This window comes from Lepus europaeus, chromosome 21, assembly GCF_033115175.1.
Source record: "Lepus europaeus isolate LE1 chromosome 21, mLepTim1.pri, whole genome shotgun sequence".
Classification (NCBI taxonomy): Eukaryota; Metazoa; Chordata; class Mammalia; order Lagomorpha; family Leporidae; genus Lepus; species Lepus europaeus.
Genome location: NC_084847.1, coordinates 22,720,330 through 22,726,329, shown reverse-complemented (window position 1 = coordinate 22,726,329; position 6,000 = coordinate 22,720,330).

Sequence of the window (6,000 nt, the reverse complement as noted above, 5' to 3'; positions counted from 1 at the left end):
TCAAAAAATAAGAAAACATTTTAAGTTCCTTCACCTTCCCTTGGTTATGTTGTGGCTAGAAAAGGAGGGGTTGATTGGCCACTTCTCACGGGCATGCTCACCTGCTCATCATCGGCTCTGGACTCCACCTCATTTTTTTCAGTGGAACCACCATGCTTTCTGGAGAACAGAAAGCAGCCCATTGCATCTTATCTCTGAGCTGCTAAATGCAGCCTGTCTGTGGATTTGTGCTCATCCATCATGGCCCATTAGGCAGGAGTGGCCTGGGGCCATTTTTCAGCATGACTGATCCTGTTTGAAGATTCTGCAGAGGAAGTGTGGGAGGCTGGCCTTCCTGCCAGCTCTGTCCTGTTGCTGCCCCATGTGAATAACGGCAATGGGACCAGGGGCAGCTCAGGTCTGCAATGCTCCAGAGCAGGAGGGGCAGTTAGTGCTGGCCCTTGGCGTCAAAGCTGGGAGTCTCAGAGTGCACCGAATGATGCATTAACTGGCATCTGCCATTATGTCAGGAAGCAGTGTATTCACACAATGGAGAAGAGAAACTATTGCAAAATCCCGACTAACCCAAACAGACTGTCAGTCTCTCCGTCCTTATCCATTCATCCCCTGGATCTTTACTGGGTACCCACAGATGAGGGATGCTATGCCAGACACCGGGGTTTCAACAGGGATCGGTGGGGCAGAGCTCTTTGAAATCATACAGCACATAGTTCAGCATGTGCCCTCTGCATTCTCCACTAAAATGGGTTTGTGATTGACAGCCCCTTAGAAACACCAAATGCAGGGTATTCCTGGGGCATAGCTCTTCTTTCCTGTCCCCTGCAGGTGTGAAAATCCACTGTGCCATGCCAACCACATTGGTTAGTGAGGCCCTGCCTGGGAGTCCATTTTCTGTGCCTATCTCAAACTCCCTCATTGCAAAGGGTGTGTTGTTTCACCTTCCTGCCCTCTGTAGCTGCCAGTGCCTGGCAGATAGTACCTGCTCAGCAAATGTTTGCTGAAGGAGAGCAGTCAGCTGGTGATTAAGCAGGTTTAAGTGCCTAGGAGCCTGCTTATGCTGCAGTATGAAATGCATGCAAGTGAACTTAGTGCAGACTGCATATGTAAGGGAAAAATTATTTTTCAAATATAAGTATGCTCTTGGAAAGCCATGACACGGTGGCAAAAAACAATCTAAATGAAAGATCCTGGTGAACAAGACCCCAGCAGAAGGAGCAGGCCATCAAGGAGAGAGGCGCCTTTCTCCGAAGGGAGGAAGGAACCTCCACTGTGATACGGCCTTGACTAAACAAGTTCAGAGTCAGTGAACTCAAGGGGCTTCCATAGCCTAGACAGCTCATAGCAAGAGACTCGGGTGATTGCTGACGTCATAAATAAGAGTGCCAATTGTTAAATCAACAACGGGAGTCACTGGGTACATGCTCCCCACATAGGATCTCTGTCCTTAATGTGTTTTCCTATGAAACTTAAAAACAACACTACTGGTCGAACAATACCCTATACCTTGTGCGGTTGTGTGAGTGCTGCCTGTTGAAATCCTTGCTTAGTATATACTAAGTTGATCTTCATTATATGTAGGTAATTGAAAATGACACTCGAAGAAGGGCGGGATGGGAGAGGGAGTGGGAGAGGGGAGGGCCGTGGGAGGGAGGGAGGTTGTGGGGGGGGGAAGCCACAACAATACAAAAGTTGCACTTTGTAAATTCACATTTATTAAATAAAAAAACTATATAACAAAAAAAGAAAAAACTTAATACTTTACCCTTTTAGTATTTTTTTTATGTTCTACTTAAAACTATTGGTTGAACTCTGTAATTAATACACAATTATTCTTAGGTGTTTAATTAATGCTATAACTAGTGCTCAAATAGTATTTTACACTTTGTGTTTCTCTGAGGGTGCAAACTGTTGAAATCTTTACTTAATATATGCTAAATTGATCTTCTGTATATAAAGATAATTGAAAATTAATCTTGATGTGAATGGAAGGGCAGAGGGAGTGGGAGAGGGGAGTGTTGTGGGTGGGAGGGAAGTTATGGGGGGAAGCTATTGTAATCCATAAGCTGTACTTCGGAAATTTATGTTCATTAAATAAAATTAAAAAAAAAACAAATATAGGTATGCTCAGAAATTCGAAATGCTTTCAGAATGAGCAGGAAGTGTGTTTTTTTCCCCTTGAGTGAAGGAGTCCTTGTGTCATTGCATTGAAATAAGTCAGCTAGAGGCAGGCCTCTGTGTTTTGTTCTGCTTTACAAACACTGTGATCATTCAAGTCTCTTCCTTCCACTCAGTCCTCCCTGCACCCTTGGTAAGACCCCAGTGGATTCTCATTTAGGCTTTTACAGTAGTCCTTTAAATGCCCTCCCACCTTTCACTCCATCCATTCTCCTATAGACACTTGATTTTCTTACTTGAAATGCAAATAGGTTCCTGTTAATAATCTATCACTTGTTGATCAAGTTAACAATCCATCACTCGTTGATAGATGCCCCTGTCCACAGCTTCCCAGCCTCATCTTTCTTCACTCTCCTGCATGTTTCAGCCATTAAAAATACTTGTCACTTCTCAAAGCACCTCTATGACTTAGTCATGACGTTCCTTCTGTCTAGGACTCCTGCCCCCTCCTCTCCTGGTTACCTCCTACCCACCCTGCCAGAACCCAACTTTCTCTAATAATGACATTCAACTGTTGGCTTCAGAGTGATCTACTGAAATATCTCCCTCCTCTATTGGACCAAGCATTTCAAGAGCAGAGGCCATGATTTATTCCTTTCTGTGTTTTTAGCCTCCCTCTGGGCCTGGCTCATAGCACATACTCAGGACATGTTTGTTGAGTGAATGTGGACTCAAGACTCTTACAAATTTTAAATTTATTAAGCCAGGAGGAACAGTTTTAGAAAGGTTTACAAAATAGAATCTGTGTGATTCTGTGAGGTGTGGCATTGGCTAAGAGAAACAGAGGATTAAACATTGAAATTTTCTGGTGAATAAGAGAAGTTGTAGAATTGAGCTGAAATAGCACTGGGATATTGATTAACAGCAGGAAGACAGTTTGGTGTCAGGAACCTGGGGAAGTTCCTTGGTGGTGAGACAGAGCGTTCTAGTGGAAGACAGGAAGTTTGGGGGCAGGGAAATGAAACTGGAGTGATGTGGAATAAGGTTTTTAAAACTTCTGGCTCCTGACTTCTTTGGATAACAGATTTGCATTTTAGCCTCAATTCATTGCTGTTCTGAGAGTGATTTTTCCATGTTTTCTGGGTCAGATTTTCTCATCTGAAGTGGAATAGATAATCTTTAATTTGTTCCCAAAGATAGGAACAAAAAGCAGAATATGTGTGGGGAGGGGGAATGAGAGAGAAAGTGGGGGGAATGCTTTAAAATTTTTTTATTTGACAGGTAGATTTATAGACAGGGAAAGAAAGAAAGAGAGAGAAAGGTCTTCCTTCTGTTGGTTCACTCCCCAAATGGCCGCTACAGCCAGCGCTGCACCGATCCAAAGCCAGGAGCCAGGTGCTTCTTCCTGGTCTCCCAAGTGGATGCAGGGGCAAGCACTTGGGCCAACATTCACTGCCTTCCCAGGCTACAGCAGAGAGCTGGACTGGAAGAGGGGCAGCTGAGACTAGAACCTGGTGCCCATGTGGGATGCTGGTGCTGCAGGCGGAGGATTAACCAAGTAAGCCATGTCGCTGGCCCCAAAAACAAGAATATATGTGGGGAGGGGGAAATGGGAGAGAAAGGGGGGAGGATTTTATGAAGCAGCAGTCAATACAGAGTTCTGATCATTGATTGTGGATCACAGTACATGAGGCAAGTGTTTGGTGCAATGGTTAAGTTGGGACAGTGCCTTCCATATTAGAGTGTCTGGGTCCTTATCTGGTTCTATTCCCAATTCCAACTTCCTGCTGATGTGTACCCTGGGAGGACAGGTGATGCCTCAGAGACTTGTGTCCCTGCCACTCATGTGGGAGCCCTGGATTGAGTTCCTGGATCCCAAATTTGCTCTGTTTCCTGCACCAGAGAAATAAACCAGCAGATAGGGGCTCACTCTGCATGTTTCTCTGCCTCTCAAATAAATTATTATTTTTAAATATTCATTTATTTTATTTGAATGTACAATTATACAAAGAGAGGAGAGGCAGAGAGAAGAGAAAGAGAGAGAGAGAGAAAGAGAAAGAGAAAGAGAGAAGGAGAGAGGAGAGAGTTCTTCCATCCACTAGTTCACTCCCTAGATGGCCGCAATGGCTGGAGCTGCGCCGATCCAACACTAAGAGCCAGGAGCTTCTTCCTGGTCTCCCCCATGGGTACAGGGGCCCAAGGACTTGGGCCATCTTCTACTGCTTTCCCAGGCCGTAACAGAGAGCTGGAATGGAAATGGAGCAGCTGGGTCTCAAACCGGCGCCCATATGGGATACCGGCACCTTAAGCAATGGCTTTACTCACTATGTCCCAGCACTGGCCCCATAAATTAATATTTTTAAAAATTACAATCATAGGGCTTCTTTACCTGGGAGTGCTTACCACAGTATCTTTTTAAAATATTTTTATTTTTTTATTTTTGACAGGCAGAGTGGATAGTGAGAGAGAGAGACAGAAAGAAAGGTCTTCCTTTTGCCATTGGTTCACCCTCCAATGGCCACTGCGGCCGGCGTGCTGTGGCCAGCGCACCACGCTGATCCGAAGGCAGGAGCCAGGTGCTTCTCCTGGTCTCCCATGGGGCGCAGGGCCCAAGCACTTGGGCCATCCTCCACTGCACTCCCAGGCCACAGCAAAGAGCTGGCCTGGAAGAGGGGCAACCGGGACTAGAACCCAGTGTGCCGGTGCTGCTAGGCAGAGGATTAACCTGTTGAGCCACAGTGCCGGCCACCACAGTATTTTCCTAACAAAAAAGCCCCCAGTTGTTCTATCTAAAACATGTAAGAATTCAATTACCTAAAACAAGCATCTCCCAAAAACCAGGGTATTGGAATAACCAACAGTGTGGCTGGCCATCTGTTGTCACTGAAGTCACTGATTCTGAGTGTGCAGAGATAAATAGTTAAATACTACTCTCTTTATTGCCTGTGTGATTTAAATATCTTCATGATAAACTGCTAAGCTTTTCTCATTACTCCTTGATATATTACTTTTTGGAAAAGTTTAACAAACTAAAGTTTATTATAAGCCTTCTTCTTTTGCATATTAGCAAGTCAGCCAAGAGGACATATTAATTGTCTGTTAAGCAGTATCTTAATGTTGGGCCCCTCAGTAGTAGAGATGCCCACTTGCTCGAGAGGACGCCCAAAAACCCAGACTCCAAACCAGCTGATGCAAAAAGCATGAGGTATTTATTGTACGTTTGCGCAAACGGGCCCCTCACCTCAGGCAGTGAGGAGCCCCGAGCGGCAGTTTTACACAGGTTATATAGGCAACGAATTAGCATATTCCTAACGCATGTATAGGATTGGTCAGTTCAGAGGGACCGTTAGCATATGGGAGAATGCTGGCGAAGAATGCTGGTGGAGAGTGCTGGTATAAAATGCAGAGGTGGCACGGGATTGGTTGGTTCGGAGGGACAATTAGCATACCGGAGAATGCTGAGGGAGAGTGCTAAGGTGTTACAGGATTGGCCGGTCGCAGTGACATTATAAGTGTGCGCCTAGAGACCCTCCGAAGGGAGGGGCAGCTCTGCTCTGGGGCGCGCCCAGAGGTTTCCTGGAGGGGAGGGGCAGTTCTGCTCTGGGTAGCATCTAACCTCTTAAGAAGCCCCTGATATTTGCCCAGGCCTAGTTTCCTGTCCCTCTCCCCCATAAGGGTCCTTCATTCCCTCCTTTTCTCTTTGCACAGATTTTAATCCTAAAATCTATTGGACCTCGGAGATCTTTGAAGCTTGACACTGGTACTGTTGAGTCAGCACCCGGGTTTGGAGTTAAACTTGCCAAGCTAGGCGAAAGGGTGGCTGGCAAAAGGGGTGGTCTGGGGAGAGCCTGCCTCACTGGAGGGAGGGAACTCTGTTCTTGCTGG